We start from the raw sequence: 19132 nt of genomic DNA, 5'->3' as shown, positions 1-19132 counted from the left end.
TTGGCAGCCTTACTTCAGTCTATTTTTGGACGATAGCTGTCATTTATAACTCTGCAGGTTTGTGAATTACAGTGCCCCTGAGCTCCTTTCTTCAACTCGCTTTCTTTTGAGCTGGCCGCAACACCGCAGGATGGCTTCAGGCCCTAATCTGGTTCCGGTACGGCACGCTGAGCCTTTGGTTATTTCCTCTTCCTGGTGGGAAATGAGAGTTAAATTTGCCCGTCCAGACACCTCCAGCTAGCCTCTCATTGGTTCTCGCTATTCCTGTTCATCTTCCGCAGAAATTGCAAACTGGGCCAAACAGGAGGTTAAAGGCGCTGACTCTCCAAGTGGGGAGAGTGTTAGTAAAGCGTCTGGAATGTTGCACCCGAGTACCAGGGGAGGAAAACTGAGACATATTTGAACACGTCTCCCGTTCACATGGTTGATCATACTTGGGTTCCACATGCATGTTTTAGCTGAAGGAAGAATACCTTAAACCTGGAGAGTTGAGACCCGTGTAATGGGTACCATGCAATATGACTTCAAAGGGTCTTCATTTGCTCACCGAACCTCTCCAATCCTATCACTGCTGCGTTTATGCCCCTGTACACATGCTTGATTCTCTTTTGGAGACATAGCAATCCATAGGTTTTACGATACTTACTAGTCAGGTACATTCTTAGGCGTTTACTATGCGGTATTGAGTCCATTTCGTTGAGCAAGGAGTAGCTCTTGTCTATTCCATATTTGACTTAAGGAACTTTATCTGTGCTCATTTCAATCTCTGGTTTTATGCAGCACCCCAACTCACCTTTACCCTTAAGCAAGCATAAGTTGGTTTTCTAAATTTGAGACCCTGTTCTGTTCTGTAATTCAGTTCCTGTGTAGCCAAGTTTACATTCCGTGTATTACTGATATCTTATGATGTTTCTTTTTCTGTGTGACTTATTTCAGTTAGAATCATCATACCTGAATCCACTCATTGTGATGTTAAGGGCCTGATGACATAGATTTCATTGCTGAGTGATATTGCTTTGTAAGTAAATACCACAACTTCTTTATCCATTTTTCACTTTCTGCGATGTTGAACTTGTACTGTAAACGAGGTTCTTGTAAACAGAGGCGTCGCAAACTTTGGGGTGGCTGTGTCTTTTTGATTTTAATTTCCCTAAGCTATAGGACCATAAGTGGCAGTGCCCTAGGCTCTGTTGCTTTGTTTTTTAGATGTTTCAGGAAACACCATACACTTCTCCCCAGTGTCTGTTGGCAATTTACATCCCGCCCATCAGCATAACAAGGCTCCCAGTTCTCCATGGCCTGTCCTGCCTTTCTGGATTTTACACTTTTTTCAGATGGCCCTTTTGACCGGGGGGAAGTGAGACTTCATTGTAGTGCAGATTTCCTTTGCAAGCTTGCTTGGTTGGCCAAAAAGGGCGTATGCGTTTTTTCCTGAATATATTCAGGAATAAACGCATACGCCCTTTTTGGCCAAGTGCATCATTGTGGACGTTCTGCCTCTTTTCCTATGCTTTCAATGCAATTCCAGTCTACCTCCTGAAATCGGTTTCCTGCAATTCTGCCCCGCTTTCAAGTCCTCTTGGCAGCCTTACTTCAGTCTATTTTTGGACGATAGCTGTCATTTATAACTCTGCAGGTTTGTGAATTACACTGCCCCTGAGCTCCTTTCTTCAACTCGCTTTCTTGTGACCTGGCCGCAACACCGCAGGATGGCTAAAGGCCCTAATCTGGTTCCGGCCCGGCACGCTGAGCCTTTGGTTAATTCCTCTTCCTGGTGGGAAATGAGAGTTAAATTTGCCCGTCCAGACACCTCCAGCTAGCCTCTCATTGGTTCTCGCTATTCCTGTTCATCTTCCGCAGAAATTGCAAACTGGGCCAAACAGGAGGTTAAAGGGACTGACTCTCCAAGTGGGGAGAGTGTTAGTAAAGCATCTGGAATGTTGCACCCGAGTACCAGGGGAGGAAAACTGAGACATATTTGAACACGTCTCCCGATCACATGGTTGATCATACTCTAGGTTCCATATGCATGTTTTAGCTGAAGGAAGAATACCTTAAACCTGGGTAGTTGAAACCCGTGGAATGGGTACCATGCAATATGACTTCAAAGGGTCTTCATTTGCTCACCGAACCTCTCCAATCCTATCACTGCTGCGTTTATGCCCCTGTACACATGCTTGATTCTCTTTCGGAGACATAGCAATCCATAGGTTTTAAGATACTTACAAGTCAGGTACATTTTTAGGCGTTTAATATGGGGTGTTGAGTCCATTTCGTTGAGCAAGGAGTAGCTCTTGTCTATTCCATATTTGGCTTAAGGAACTTTATCTGTGCTCATTTCAATCTCTGGTTTTATGCAGCACCCCAACTCACCTTTACCCTTAAGCAAGCATAAGTTGGTTTTCTAAATTTGAGACCCTGTTCTGTTCTGTAATTCAGTTCCTGTGTAGCCAAGTTTCCATTCCGTGTATTACTGATATCTTATGATGTTTCTTTTTCTGTGTGACTTATTTCAGTTAGAATCATCATACCTGAATCCACTCATTGTGCTGCTAAGGGCCTGAAGACATAGATTTCATTGCTGAGTGATATTGCTTTGTAAGTGAATACCACAACTTCTTTATCCATTTTTCACTTTCTGCGATGTTGAACTTGTACTGTAAATGAGGTTCTTGTAAACAGAGCCGTTCCAAACTTTGGGGTGGCTGTGTCTTTTTGATTTTAATTTCCCTAAGCTATAGGACCATAAGTGGAAGTGCCCTAGGCTCTGTTGCTTTGTTTTTTAGATGTTTCAGGAAACACCATACACTTCTCCCAAGTGTCTGTTGGCAATTTACATCCCGCCCATCAGCATAACAAGGCTCCCAGTTCTCAATGGCCTGTTGCCTTTCTGGATTTTACACTTTTTTCAGATGGCCCTTTTGACCGGGGGGAAGTGAGACTTCATTGTAGTGCAGATTTCCTTTGCAAGCTTGCTTGGTTGGCCAAAAAGGGCGTATGCGTTTTTTCCTGAATATATTCAGGAAAAAACGCATACGCCCTTTTTGGCCAAGTGCATCATTGTGGACGTTCTGCCTCTTTTCCTATGCTTTCAATGCAATTCCAGTCTACCTCCTGAAATCGGTTTCCTGCAATTCTGCCCCGCTTTCAAGTCCTCTTGGCAGCCTTACTTCAGTCTATTTTTGGACGATAGCTGTCATTTATAACTCTGCAGGTTTGTGAATTACAGTGCCCCTGAGCTACTTTCTTCAACTTGCTTTCTTGTGACCTGGCCGCAACACCGCAGGATGGCTTCAGGCCCTAATCTGGTTCCGGCACGGCACGCTGAGCCTTTGGTTATTTCCTCTTCCTGGTGGGAAATCAGAGTTAAATTTCCCCGTCCAGACACCTCCAGCTAGTCTCTCATTGGTTCTCGCTATTCCTGTTCATCTTCCGCAGAAATTGCAAACTGGGCCAAACAGGAGGTTAAAGGCGCTGACTCTCCAAGTGGGGAGAGTGTTAGTAAAGCGTCTGGAATGTTGCACCCGAGTACCAGGGGAGGAAAACTGAGACATATTTGAACACGTCTCCCGATCACATGGTTGATCATACTCTAGGTACCACATGCATGTTTTAGCTGAAGGAAGAATACCTTAAACCTGTGTAGTTGAAACCCGTGGAATGGGTACAATGCAATATGACTTCAAAGGGTCTTCATTTGCTCACCGAACCTCTCCAATCCTATCACTGCTGCGTTTATGCCCCTCTACACATGCTTGATTCTCTTTTGGAGACATAGCAATCCATAGGTTTTAAGATACTTACAAGTCAGGTACATACTTAGGCGTTTAATATGCGGTGTTGAGTCCATTTCGTTGAGCAAGGAGTAGCTCTTGTCTATTCGATATTTGGCTTAAGGAACTTTATCTGTGCTCATTTCAATCTCTGGTTTTATGCAGCACCCCAACTCACCTTTACCCTTAAGCAAGCATAAGTTGTTTTTCTAAATTTGAGTCCCTGTTCTGTTCTGTAATTCAGTTCCTGTGTAGCCAAGTTTACATTCCGTGTATTACTGATATCTTATGATGTTTCTTTTTCTGTGTGACTTACTTCAGTTAGAATCATCATACCTGAATCCACTCATTGTGCTGCTAAGGGCCTGATGACACAGATTTCATTGCTGAGTGATATTGCTTTGTAAGTAAATACCACAACTTCTTTATCCATTTTTCACTTTCTGCGATGTTGAACTTGTACTGTAAACGAGGTTCTTGTAAACAGAGGCGTCCCAAACTTTGGGGTGGCTGTGTCTTTTTGATTTTAATTTCCCTAAGCTATAGGACCATAAGTGGAAGTGCCCTAGGTTCTGTTGCTTTGTTTTTTAGATGTTTCAGGAAACACCATACACTTCTCCCGAGTGGTTGTTGGCAATTTACATCCCGCCCATCAGCATAACAAGGCTCCCAGTTCTCCATGGCCTGTCCTGCCTTTCTGGATTTTACACTTTTTTCAGATGGCCCTTTTGACCGGGGGGAAGTGAGACTTCATTGTAGTGCAGATTTCCTTTGCAAGCTTGCTTGGTTGGCCAAAAAGGGCGTATGCGTTTTTTCCTGAATATATTCAGGAAAAAACGCATACGCCCTTTTTGGCCAAGTGCATCATTGTGGACGTTCTGCCTCTTTTCCTATGCTTTCAATGCAATTCCAGTCTACCTCCTGAAATCGGTTTCCTGCAATTCTGCCCCGCTTTCAAGTCCTCTTGACAGCCTTACTTCAGTCTATTTTTGGACGATAGCTGTCATTTATAACTCTGCAGGTTTGTGAATTACAGTGCTCCTGAGCTCCTTTCTTCAACTCGCTTTCTTTTGAGCTGGCCGCAACACCGCAGGATGGCTTCAGGCCCTAATCTGGTTCCGGTACGGCACGCTGAGCCTTTGGTTATTTCCTCTTCCTGGTGGGAAATGAGAGTTAAATTTGCCCGTCCAGACACCTCCAGCTAGCCTCTCATTGGTTCTCGCTATTCCTGTTCATCTTCCGCAGAAATTGCAAACTGGGCCAAACAGGAGGTTAAAGGCGCTGACTCTCCAAGTGGGGAGAGTGTTAGTAAAGCGTCTGGAATGTTGCACCCGAGTACCAGGGGAGGAAAACTGAGACATATTTGAACACGTCTCCCGTTCACATGGTTGATCATACTCTAGGTTCCACATGCATGTTTTAGCTGAAGGAAGAATACTTTAAACCTGGAGAGTTAAGACCCGTGTAATGGGTACCATGCAATATGACTTCAAAGGGTCTTCATTTGCTCACCGAACCTCTCCAATCCTATCACTGCTGCGTTTATGCCCCTGTACACATGCTTGATTCTCTTTCGGAGACATAGCAATCCATAGGTTTTAAGATACTTACTAGTCAGGTACATTCTTAGGCGTTTAATATGCGGTGTTGAGTCCATTTCGTTGAGCAAGGAGTAGCTCTTGTCTATTCCATATTTGGCTTAAGGAACTTTATCTGTGCTCATTTCAATCTCTGGTTTTATGCAGCACCCCAACTCACCTTTACCCTTAAGCAAGCATAAGTTGGTTTTCTAAATTTGAGACCCTGTTCTGTTCTGTAATTCAGTTCCTGTGTAGCCAAGTTTCCATTCCGTGTATTACTGATATCTTATGATGTTTCTTTTTCTGTGTGACTTATTTCAGTTAGAATCATCATACCTGAATCCACTCATTGTGCTGCTAAGGGCCTGAAGACATAGATTTCATTGCTGAGTGATATTGCTTTGTAAGTGAATACCACAACTTCTTTATCCATTTTTCACTTTCTGCGATGTTGAACTTGTACTGTAAATGAGGTTCTTGTAAACAGAGCCGTTCCAAACTTTGGGGTGGCTGTGTCTTTTTTATTTTAATTTCCCTAAGCTATAGGACCATAAGTGGAAGTGCCCTAGGCTCTGTTGCTTTGTTTTTTAGATGTTTCAGGAAACACCATACACTTCTCCCAAGTGTCTGTTGGCAATTTACATCCCGCCCATCAGCATAACAAGGCTCCCAGTTCTCAATGGCCTGTTGCCTTTCTGGATTTTACACTTTTTTCAGATGGCCCTTTTGACCGGGGGGAAGTGAGACTTCATTGTAGTGCAGATTTCCTTTGCAAGCTTGCTTGGTTGGCCAAAAAGGGCGTATGCGTTTTTTCCTGAATATATTCAGGAAAAAACGCATACGCCCTTTTTGGCCAAGTGCATCATTGTGGACGTTCTGCCTCTTTTCCTATGCTTTCAATGCAATTCCAGTCTACCTCCTGAAATCGGTTTCCTGCAATTCTGCCCCGCTTTCAAGTCCTCTTGGCAGCCTTACTTCAGTCTATTTTTGGACGATAGCTGTCATTTATAACTCTGCAGGTTTGTGAATTACAGTGCCCCTGAGCTCCTTTCTTCAACTTGCTTTCTTGTGACCTGGCCGCAACACCGCAGGATGGCTTCAGGCCCTAATCTGGTTCCGGCACGGCACGCTGAGCCTTTGGTTATTTCCTCTTCCTGGTGGGAAATCAGAGTTAAATTTTCCCGTCCAGACACCTCCAGGTAGTCTCTCATTGGTTCTCGCTATTCCTGTTCATCTTCCGCAGAAATTGCAAACTGGGCCAAACAGGAGGTTAAAGGCGCTGACTCTCCAAGTGGGGAGAGTGTTAGTAAAGCGTCTGGAATGTTGCACCCGAGTACCAGGGGAGGAAAACTGAGACATATTTGAACACGTCTCCCGATCACATGGTTGATCATACTCTATGTACCACATGCATGTTTTAGCTGAAGGAAGAATACCTTAAACCTGTGTAGTTGAAACCCGTGGAATGGGTACCATGCAATATGACTTCAAAGGGTCTTCATTTGCTCACCGAACCTCTCCAATCCTATCACTGCTGCGTTTATGCCCCTCTACACATGCTTGATTCTCTTTTGGAGACATAGCAATCCATAGGTTTTAAGATACTTACAAGTCAGGTACATACTTAGGCGTTTAATATACGGTGTTGAGTCCATTTCGTTGAGCAAGGAGTAGCTCTTGTCTATTCCATATTTGGCTTAAGGAACTTTATCTGTGCTCATTTCAATCTCTGGTTTTATGCAGCACCCCAACTCACCTTTACCCTTAAGCAAGCATAAGTTGTTTTTCTAAATTTGAGTCCCTGTTCTGTTCTGTAATTCAGTTCCTGTGTAGCCAAGTTTACATTCCGTGTATTACTGATATCTTATGATGTTTCTTTTTCTGTGTGACTTACTTCAGTTAGAATCATCATACCTGAATCCACTCATTGTGCTGCTAAGGGCCTGATGACACAGATTTCATTGCTGAGTGATATTGCTTTGTAAGTAAATACCACAACTTCTTTATCCATTTTTCACTTTCTGCGATGTTGAACTTGTACTGTAAACGAGGTTCTTGTAAACAGAGGCGTCCCAAACTTTGGGGTGGCTGTGTCTTTTTGATTTTAATTTCCCTAAGCTATAGGACCATAAGTGGAAGTGCCCTAGGTTCTGTTGCTTTGTTTTTTAGATGTTTCAGGAAACACCATACACTTCTCCCGAGTGGTTGTTGGCAATTTACATCCCGCCCATCAGCATAACAAGGCTCCCAGTTCTCCATGGCCTGTCCTGCCTTTCTGGATTTTACACTTTTTTCAGATGGCCCTTTTGACCGGGGGGAAGTGAGACTTCATTGTAGTGCAGATTTCCTTTGCAAGCTTGCTTGGTTGGCCAAAAAGGGCGTATGCGTTTTTTCCTGAATATATTCAGGAAAAAACGCATACGCCCTTTTTGGCCAAGTGCATCATTGTGGACGTTCTGCCTCTTTTCCTATGCTTTCAATGCAATTCCAGTCTACCTCCTGAAATCGGTTTCCTGCAATTCTGCCCCGCTTTCAAGTCCTCTTGGCAGCCTTACTTCAGTCTATTTTTGGAGGATAGCTGTCATTTATAACTCTGCAGGTTTGTGAATTACAGTGCTCCTGAGCTCCTTTCTTCAACTCGCTTTCTTTTGAGCTGGCCGCAACACCGCAGGATGGCTTCAGGCCCTAATCTGGTTCCGGTACGGCACGCTGAGCCTTTGGTTATTTCCTCTTCCTGGTGGGAAATGAGAGTTAAATTTGCCCGTCCAGACACCTCCAGCTAGCCTCTCATTGGTTCTCGCTATTCCTGTTCATCTTCCGCAGAAATTGCAAACTGGGCCAAACAGGAGGTTAAAGGCGCTGACACTCCAAGTGGGGAGAGTGTTAGTAAAGCGTCTGGAATGTTGCACCCGAGTACCAGGGGAGGAAAACTGAGACATATTTGAACACGTCTCCCGTTCACATGGTTGATCATACTCTAGGTTCCACATGCATGTTTTAGCTGAAGGAAGAATACTTTAAACCTGGAGAGTTAAGACCCGTGTAATGGGTACCATGCAATATGACTTCAAAGGGTCTTCATTTGCTCACCGAACCTCTCCAATCCTATCACTGCTGCGTTTATGCCCCTGTACACATGCTTGATTCTCTTTCGGAGACATAGCAATCCATAGGTTTTAAGATACTTACTAGTCAGGTACATTCTTAGGCGTTTAATATGCGGTGTTGAGTCCATTTCGTTGAGCAAGGAGTAGCTCTTGTCTATTCCATATTTGGCTTAAGGAACTTTATCTGTGCTCATTTCAATCTCTGGTTTTCTGCAACACCCCAACTCACCTTTACCCTTAAGCAAGCATAAGTTGGTTTTCTAAATTTGAGTCCCTGTTCTGTTCTGTAATTCAGTTCCTGTGTAGCCAAGTTTACATTCCGTGTATTACTGATATCTTATGATGTTTCTTTTTCTGTGTGACTTATTTCAGTTAGAATCATCATACCTGAATCCACTCATTGTGATGCTAAGGGCCTGATGACCTAGATTTCATTGCTGAGTGATATTGCTTTGTAAGTAAATACCACAACTTCTTTATCCATTTTTCACTTTCTGCGATGTTGAACTTGTACTGTAAACGAGGTTCTTGTAAACAGAGCCGTTCCAAACTTTGGGGTGGCTGTGTCTTTTTGATTTTAATTTCCCTAAGCTATAGGACCATAAGTGGCAGTGCCCTAGGCTCTGTTGCTTTGTTTTTTAGATGTTTCAGGAAACACCATACACTTCTCCCGAGTGTCTGTTGGCAATTTACATCCCGCCCATCAGCATAACAAGGCTCCCAGTTCTCCATGGCCTGTCCTGCCTTTCTGGATTTTACACTTTTTTCAGATGGCCCTTTTGACCGGGGGGAAGTGAGACTTCATTGTAGTGCAGATTTCCTTTGCAAGCTTGCTTGGTTGGCCAAAAAGGGCGTATGCGTTTTTTCCTGAATATATTCAGGAAAAAACGCATACGCCCTTTTTGGCCAAGTGCATCATTGTGGACGTTCTGCCTCTTTTCCTATGCTTTCAATGCAATTCCAGTCTACCTCCTGAAATCGGTTTCCTGCAATTCTGCCCCGCTTTCAAGTCCTCTTGGCAGCCTTACTTCAGTCTATTTTTGGACGATAGCTGTCATTTATAACTCTGCAGGTTTGTGAATTACAGTGCCCCTGAGCTCCTTTCTTCAACTCGCTTTCTTGTGACCTGGCCGCAACACCGCAGGATGGCTTCAGGCCCTAATCTGGTTCCGGCCCGGCATGCTGAGCCTTTGGTTAATTCCTCTTCCTGGTGGGAAATGAGAGTTAAATTTGCCCGTCCAGACACCTCCAGCTAGCCTCTCATTGGTTCTCGCTATTCCTGTTCATCTTCCGCAGAAATTGCAAACTGGGCCAAACAGGAGGTTAAAGGGACTGACTGTCCAAGTGGGGAGAGTGTAAGTAAAGCGTCTGGAATGTTGCACCCGAGTACCAGGGGAGGAAAACTGAGACATATTTGAACACGTCTCCCGATCACATGGTTGATCATACTCTAGGTTCCACATGCATGTTTTAGCTGAAGGAAGAATACCTTAAACCTGGGTAGTTGAAACCCGTGGAATGGGTACCATGCAATATGACTTCAAAGGGTCTTCATTTGCTCACCGAACCTCTCCAATCCTATCACTGCTGCGTTTATGCCCCTGTACACATGCTTGATTCTCTTTCGGAGACATAGCAATCCATAGGTTTTAAGATACTTACTAGTCAGGTACATTCTTAGGCGTTTAATATGGGGTGTTGAGTCCATTTCGTTGAGAAAGGAGTAGCTCTTGTCTATTCCATATTTGGCTTAAGGAACTTTATCTGTGCTCATTTCAATCTCTGGTTTTATGCAGCACCCCAACTCACCTTTACCCTTAAGCAAGAATAAGTTGGTTTTCTAAATTTGAGACCCTGTTCTGTTCTGTAATTCAGTTCCTGTGTAGCCAAGTTTACATTCCGTGTATTACTGATATCTTATGATGTTTCTTTTTCTGTGTGACTTATTTCAGTTAGAATCATCATACCTGAATCCACTCATTGTGCTGCTAAGGGCCTGATGACACAGATTTCATTGCTGAGTGATATTGCTTTGTAAGTAAATACCACAACTTCTTTATCCATTTTTCACTTTCTGCGATGTTGAACTTGTACTGTAAACGAGGTTCTTGTAAACAGAGCCGTTCCAAACTTTGGGGTGGCTGTGTCTTTTTGATTTTAATTTCCCTAAGCTATAGGACCATAAGTGGAAGTGCCCTAGGTTCTGTTGCTTTGTTTTTTAGATGTTTCAGGAAACACCATACACTTCTCCCGAGTGGTTGTTGGCAATTTACATCCCGCCCATCAGCATAACAAGGCTCCCAGTTCTCCATGGCCTGTCCTGCCTTTCTGGATTTTACACTTTTTTCAGATGGCCCTTTTGACCGGGGGGAAGTGAGACTTCATTGTAGTGCAGATTTCCTTTGCAAGCTTGCTTGGTTGGCCAAAAAGGGCGTATGCGTTTTTTCCTGAATATATTCAGGAAAAAACGCATACGCCCTTTTTGGCCAAGTGCATCATTGTGGACGTTCTGCCTCTTTTCCTATGCTTTCAATGCAATTCCAGTCTACCTCCTGAAATCGGTTTCCTGCAATTCTGCCCCGCTTTCAAGTCCTCTTGGCAGCCTTACTTCAGTCTATTTTTGGACGATAGCTGTCATTTATAACTCTGCAGGTTTGTGAATTACAGTGCCCCTGAGCTCCTTTCTTCAACTCGCTTTCTTGTGACCTGGCCGCAACACCGCAGGATGGCTTCAGTCCCTAATCTGTTTCCGGCCCGGCATGCTGAGCCTTTGGTTAATTCCTCTTCCTGGTGTGAAATGAGAGTTAAATTTGCCCGTCCAGACACCTCCAGCTAGTCTCTCATTGGTTCTCGCTATTCCTGTTCATCTTCCGCAGAAATTGCAAACTGGGCCAAACAGGAGGTTAAAGGGACTGACTCTCCAAGTGGAGAGAGTGTTAGTAAAGCGTCTGGAATGTTGCACCCGAGTACCAGGGGAGGAAAACTGAGACATATTTGAACACGTCTCCCGTTCACATGGTTGATTATACTTGGGTTCCACATGCATGTTTTAGCTGAAGGAAGAATACCTTAGACCTGGAGAGTTAAGACCCGTGTAATGGGTACCATGCAATATGACTTCAAAGGGTCTTCATTTGCTCACCGAACCTCTCCAATCCTATCACTGCTGCGTTTATGCCCCTGTACACATGCTTGATTCTCTTTCGGAGACATAGTAATCCATAGGTTTTAAGATACTTACTAGTCAGGTACATTCTTAGGCGTTTAATATGCGGTGTTGAGTCCATTTCGTTGAGCAAGGAGTAGCTCTTGTCTATTCCATATTTGACTTAAGGAACTTTATCTGTGCTCATTTCAATCTCTGGTTTTATGCAGCACCCCAACTTACCTTTACCCTTAAGCAAGCATAAGTTGGTTTTCTAAATTTGAGACCCTGTTCTGTTCTGTAATTCAGTTCCTGTGTAGCCAAGTTTACATTCCGTGTATTACTGATATCTTATGATGTTTCTTTTTCTGTGTGAGTTACTTCAGTTAGAATCATCATACCTGAATCCACTCATTGTGATGCTAAGGGCGTGATGACACAGATTTCACTGCTGAGTGATATTGCTTTGTAAGTAAATACCACAACTTCTTTATCCATTTTTCACTTTCTGCGATGTTGAACTTGTACTGTAAACGAGGTTCTTGTAAACAGAGCCGTTCCAAACTTTGGGGTGGCTGTGTCTTTTTGATTTTAATTTCCCTAAGCTATAGGACCATAAGTGGAAGTGCCCTAGGCTCTGTTGCTTTGTTTTTTAGATGTTTCAGGAAACACCATACACTTCTCCCAAGTGTCTGTTGGCAATTTACATCCCGCCCATCAGCATAACAAGGCTCCCAGTTCTCAATGGCCTGTTGCCTTTCTGGATTTTACACTTTTTTCAGATGGCCCTTTTGACCGGGGGGAAGTGAGACTTCATTGTAGTGCAGATTTCCTTTGCAAGCTTGCTTGGTTGGCCAAAAAGGGCGTATGCGTTTTTTCCTGAATATATTCAGGAAAAAACGCATACGCCCTTTTTGGCCAAGTGCATCATTGTGGACGTTCTGCCTCTTTTCCTATGCTTTCAATGCAATTCCAGTCTACCTCCTGAAATCGGTTTCCTGCAATTCTGCCCCGCTTTCAAGTCCTCTTGGCAGCCTTACTTCAGTCTATTTTTGGACGATAGCTGTCATTTATAACTCTGCAGGTTTGTGAATTACAGTGCCCCTGAGCTCCTTTCTTCAACTTGCTTTCTTGTGACCTGGCCGCAACACCGCAGGATGGCTTCAGGCCCTAATCTGGTTCCGGCACGGCACGCTGAGCCTTTGGTTATTTCCTCTTCCTGGTGGGAAATCAGAGTTAAATTTCCCCGTCCAGACACCTCCAGCTAGTCTCTCATTGGTTCTCGCTATTCCTGTTCATCTTCCGCAGAAATTGCAAACTGGGCCAAACAGGAGGTTAAAGGCGCTGACTCTCCAAGTGGGGAGAGTGTTAGTAAAGCGTCTGGAATGTTGCACCCGAGTACCAGGGGAGGAAAACTGAGACATATTTGAACACGTCTCCCGATCACATGGTTGATCATACTCTAGGTACCACATGCATGTTTTAGCTGAAGGAAGAATACCTTAAACCTGTGTAGTTGAAACCCGTGGAATGGGTACCATGCAATATGACTTCAAAGGGTCTTCATTTGCTCACCGAACCTCTCCAATCCTATCACTGCTGCGTTTATGCCCCTCTACACATGCTTGATTCTCTTTTGGAGACATAGCAATCCATAGGTTTTAAGATACTTACAAGTCAGGTACATACTTAGGCGTTTAATATGCGGTGTTGAGTCCATTTCGTTGAGCAAGGAGTAGCTCTTGTCTATTCCATATTTGGCTTAAGGAACTTTATCTGTGCTCATTTCAATCTCTGGTTTTATGCAGCACCCCAACTCACCTTTACCCTTAAGCAAGCATAAGTTGTTTTTCTAAATTTGAGTCCCTGTTCTGTTCTGTAATTCAGTTCCTGTGTAGCCAAGTTTACATTCCGTGTATTACTGATATCTTATGATGTTTCTTTTTCTGTGTGACTTACTTCAGTTAGAATCATCATACCTGAATCCACTCATTGTGCTGCTAAGGGCCTGATGACACAGATTTCATTGCTGAGTGATATTGCTTTGTAAGTAAATACCACAACTTCTTTATCCATTTTTCACTTTCTGCGATGTTGAACTTGTACTGTAAACGAGGTTCTTGTAAACAGAGGCGTCCCAAACTTTGGGGTGGCTGTGTCTTTTTGATTTTAATTTCCCTAAGCTATAGGACCATAAGTGGAAGTGCCCTAGGTTCTGTTGCTTTGTTTTTTAGATGTTTCAGGAAACACCATACACTTCTCCCGAGTGGTTGTTGGCAATTTACATCCCGCCCATCAGCATAACAAGGCTCCCAGTTCTCCATGGCCTATCCTGCCTTTCTGGATTTTACACTTTTTTCAGATGGCCCTTTTGACCGGGGGGAAGTGAGACTTCATTGTAGTGCAGATTTCCTTTGCAAGCTTGCTTGGTTGGCCAAAAAGGGCGTATGCGTTTTTTCCTGAATATATTCAGGAAAAAACGCATACGCCCTTTTTGGCCAAGTGCATCATTGTGGACGTTCTGCCTCTTTTCCTATGCTTTCAATGCAATTCCAGTCTACCTCCTGAAATCGGTTTCCTGCAATTCTGCCCCGCTTTCAAGTCCTCTTGACAGCCTTACTTCAGTCTATTTTTGGACGATAGCTGTCATTTATAACTCTGCAGGTTTGTGAATTACAGTGCTCCTGAGCTCCTTTCTTCAACTCGCTTTCTTTTGAGCTGGCCGCAACACCACAGGATGGCTTCAGGCCCTAATCTGGTTCCGGTACGGCACGCTGAGCCTTTGGTTATTTCCTCTTCCTGGTGGGAAATGAGAGTTAAATTTGCCCGTCCAGACACCTCCAGCTAGCCTCTCATTGGTTCTCGCTATTCCTGTTCATCTTCCGCAGAAATTGCAAACTGGGCCAAACAGGAGGTTAAAGGCGCTGACACTCCAAGTGGGGAGAGTGTTAGTAAAGCGTCTGGAATGTTGCACCCGAGTACCAGGGGAGGAAAACTGAGACATATTTGAACACGTCTCCCGTTCACATGGTTGATCATACTCTAGGTTCCACATGCATGTTTTAGCTGAAGGAAGAATACTTTAAACCTGGAGAGTTAAGACCCGTGTAATGGGTACCATGCAATATGACTTCAAAGGGTCTTCATTTGCTCACCGAACCTCTCCAATCCTATCACTGCTGCGTTTATGCCCCTGTACACATGCTTGATTCTCTTTCGGAGACATAGCAATCCATAGGTTTTAAGATACTTACTAGTCAGGTACATTCTTAGGCGTTTAATATGCGGTGTTGAGTCCATTTCGTTGAGCAAGGAGTAGCTCTTGTCTATTCCATATTTGGCTTAAGGAACTTTATCTGTGCTCATTTCAATCTCTGGTTTTCTGCAGCACCCCAACTCACCTTTACCCTTAAGCAAGCATAAGTTGGTTTTCTAAATTTGAGACCCTGTTCTGTTCTGTAATTCAGTTCCTGTGTAGCCAAGTTTACATTCCGTGTATTACTGATATCTTATGATGTTTCTTTTTCTGTGTGACTTATTTCAGTTAGAATCATCATACCTGAATCCACTCATTGTGATGCTAAGGGCCTGATGACCTAGATTTCATTGCTGAGTGATATTGCTTTGTAAGTAAATACCACAACTTCTTTATCCATTTTTCACTTTCTGCGATGTTGAACTTGTACTGTAAACGAGGTTCTTGTAAACAGAGCCGTTCCAAACTTTGGGGTGGCTGTGTCTTTTTGATTTTAATTTCCCTAAGCTATAGGACCATAAGTGGCAGTGCCCTAGGCTCTGTTGCTTTGTTTTTTAGATGTTTCAGGAAACACCATACACTTCTCCCGAGTGTCTGTTGGCAATTTACATCCCGCCCATCAGCATAACAAGGCTCCCAGTTCTCCATGGCCTGTCCTGCCTTTCTGGATTTTACACTTTTTTCAGATGGCCCTTTTGACCGGGGGGAAGTGAGACTTCATTGTAGTGCAGATTTCCTTTGCAAGCTTGCTTGGTTGGCCAAAAAGGGCGTATGCGTTTTTTCCTGAATATATTCAGGAAAAAACGCATACGCCCTTTTTGGCCAAGTGCATCATTGTGGACGTTCTGCCTCTTTTCCTATGCTTTCAATGCAATTCCAGTCTACCTCCTGAAATCGGTTTCCTGCAATTCTGCCCCGCTTTCAAGTCCTCTTGGCAGCCTTACTTCAGTCTATTTTTGGACGATAGCTGTCATTTATAACTCTGCAGGTTTGTGAATTACAGTGCCCCTGAGCTCCTTTCTTCAACTCGCTTTCTTGTGACCTGGCCGCAACACCGCAGGATGGCTTCAGGCCCTAATCTGGTTCCGGCCCGGCATGCTGAGCCTTTGGTTAATTCCTCTTCCTGGTGGGAAATGAGAGTTAAATTTGCCCGTCCAGACACCTCCAGCTAGCCTCTCATTGGTTCTCGCTATTCCTGTTCATCTTCCGCAGAAATTGCAAACTGGGCCAAACAGGAGGTTAAAGGGACTGACTGTCCAAGTGGGGAGAGTGTAAGTAAAGCGTCTGGAATGTTGCACCCGAGTACCAGGGGAGGAAAACTGAGACATATTTGAACACGTCTCCCGATCACATGGTTGATCATACTCTAGGTTCCACATGCATGTTTTAGCTGAAGGAAGAATACCTTAAACCTGGGTAGTTGAAACCCGTGGAATGGGTACCATGCAATATGACTTCAAAGGGTCTTCATTTGCTCACCGAACCTCTCCAATCCTATCACTGCTGCGTTTATGCCCCTGTACACATGCTTGATTCTCTTTCGGAGACATAGCAATCCATAGGTTTTAAGATACTTACTAGTCAGGTACATTCTTAGGTGTTTAATATGGGGTGTTGAGTCCATTTCGTTGAGAAAGGAGTAGCTCTTGTCTATTCCATATTTGGCTTAAGGAACTTTATCTGTGCTCATTTCAATCTCTGGTTTTATGCAGCACCCCAACTCACCTTTACCCTTAAGCAAGAATAAGTTGGTTTTCTAAATTTGAGACCCCGTTCTGTTCTGTAATTCAGTTCCTGTGTAGCCAAGTTTACATTCCGTGTATTACTGATATCTTATGATGTTTCTTTTTCTGTGTGACTTATTTCAGTTAGAATCATCATACCTGAATCCACTCATTGTGCTGCTAAGGGCCTGATGACACAGATTTCATTGCTGAGTGATATTGCTTTGTAAGTAAATACCACAACTTCTTTATCCATTTTTCACTTTCTGCGATGTTGAACTTGTACTGTAAACGAGGTTCTTGTAAACAGAGCCGTTCCAAACTTTGGGGTGGCTGTGTCTTTTTGATTTCAATTTCCCTAAGCTATAGGACCATAAGTGGAAGTGCCCTAGGTTCTGTTGCTTTGTTTTTTAGATGTTTCAGGAAACACCATACACTTCTCCGGAGTGGTTGTTGGCAATTTACATCCCGCCCATCAGCATAACAAGGCTCCCAGTTCTCCATGGCCTGTCCTGCCTTTCTGGATTTTACACTTTTTTCAGATGGCCCTTTTGACCGGGGGGAAGTGAGACTTCATTGTAGTGCAGATTTCCTTTGCAAGCTTGCTTGGTTGGCCAAAAAGGGCGTATGCGTTTTTTCCTGAATATATTCAGGAAAAAACGCATACGCCCTTTTTGGCCAAGTGCATCATTGTGGACGTTCTGCCTCTTTTCCTATGCTTTCAATGCAATTCCAGTCTACCTCCTGAAATCGGTTTCCTGCAATTCTGCCCCGCTTTCAAGTCCTCTTGGCAGCCTTACTTCAGTCTATTTTTGGACGATAGCTGTCATTTATAACTCTGCAGGTTTGTGAATTACAGTGCCCCTGAGCTCCTTTCTTCAACTCGCTTTCTTGTGACCTGGCCGCAACACCGCAGGATGGCTTCAGTCCCTAATCTGTTTCCGGCCCGGCATGCTGAGCCTTTGGTTAATTCCTCTTCCTGGTGTGAAATGAGAGTTAAATTTGCCCGTCCAGACACCTCCAGCTAGTCTCTCATTGGTTCTCGCTATTCCTGTTCATCTTCCGCAGAAATTGCAAACTGGGCCAAACAGGAGGTTAAAGGGACTGACTCTCCAAGTGGAGAGAGTGTTAGTAAAGCGTCTGGAATGTTGCACCCGAGTACCAGGGGAGGAAAACTGAGACATATTTGAACACGTCTCCCGTTCACATGGTTGATTATACTTGGGTTCCACATGCATGTTTTAGCTGAAGGAAGAATACCTTAGACCTGGAGAGTTAAGACCCGTGTAATGGGTACCATGCAATATGACTTCAAAGGGTCTTCATTTGCTCACCGAACCTCTCCAATCCTATCACTGCTGCGTTTATGCCCCTGTATACATGCTTGATTCTCTTTCAGAGACATAGTAATCCATAGGTTTTAAGATACTTACTAGTCAGGTACATTCTTAGGCGTTTAATATGCGGTGTTGAGTCCATTTCGTTGAGCAAGGAGTAGCTCTTGTCTATTCCATATTTGACTTAAGGAACTTTATCTGTGCTCATTTCAATCTCTGGTTTTATGCAGCACCCCAACTTACCTTTACCCTTAAGCAAGCATAAGTTGGTTTTCTAAATTTGAGACCCTGTTCTGTTCTGTAATTCAGTTCCTGTGTAGCCAAGTTTACATTCCGTGTATTACTGATATCTTATGATGTTTCTTTTTCTGTGTGAGTTACTTCAGTTAGAATCATCATACCTGAATCCACTCATTGTGATGCTAAGGGCGTGATGACACAGATTTCACTGCTGAGTGATATTGCTTTGTAAGTAAATACCACAACTTCTTTATCCATTTTTCACTTTCTGCGATGTTGAACTTGTACTGTAAACGAGGTTCTTGTAAACAGAGCCGTTCCAAACTTTGGGGTGGCTGTGTCTTTTTGATTTTAATTTCCCTAAGCTATAGGACCATAAGTGGAAGTGCCCTAGGTTCTGTTGCTTTGTTTTTTAGATGTTTCAGGAAACACCATACACTTCTCCCGAGTGTCTGTTGGCAATTTACATCCCGCCCATCAGCATAACAAGGCTCCCAGTTCTCCATGGCCTGTCCTGCCTTTCTGGATTTTACACTTTTTTCAGATGGCCCTTTTGACCGGGGGGAAGTGAGACTTCATTATAGTGCAGATTTCCTTTGCAAGCTTGCTTGGTTGGCCAAAAAGGGCGTATGCGTTTTTTCCTGAATATATTCAGGAAAAAACGCATACGCCCTTTTTGGCCAAGTGCATCATTGTGGACGTTCTGCCTCTTTTCCCATGCTTTCAATGCAATTCCAGTCTACCTCCTGAAATCGGTTTCCTGCAATTCTGCCCCGCTTTCAAGTCCTCTTGGCAGCCTTACTTCAGTCTATTTTTGGACGATAGCTGTCATTTATAACTCTGCAGGTTTGTGAATTACAGTGCCCCTGAGCTCCTTTCTTCAACTCGCTTTCTTTTGAGCTGGCCGCAACACCGCAGGATGGCTTCAGGCCCTAATCTGGTTCCGGTACGGCACGCTGAGCCTTTGGTT

The sequence above is a fragment of the Stenella coeruleoalba genome, assembly GCF_951394435.1.
Source record: "Stenella coeruleoalba genome assembly, contig: scaffold_312, whole genome shotgun sequence".
NCBI classification, from domain to species: domain Eukaryota; kingdom Metazoa; phylum Chordata; class Mammalia; order Artiodactyla; family Delphinidae; genus Stenella; species Stenella coeruleoalba.
The sequence above is the reverse complement of the archived record's forward strand: the minus strand, read 5'-3'. Positions refer to the sequence as shown.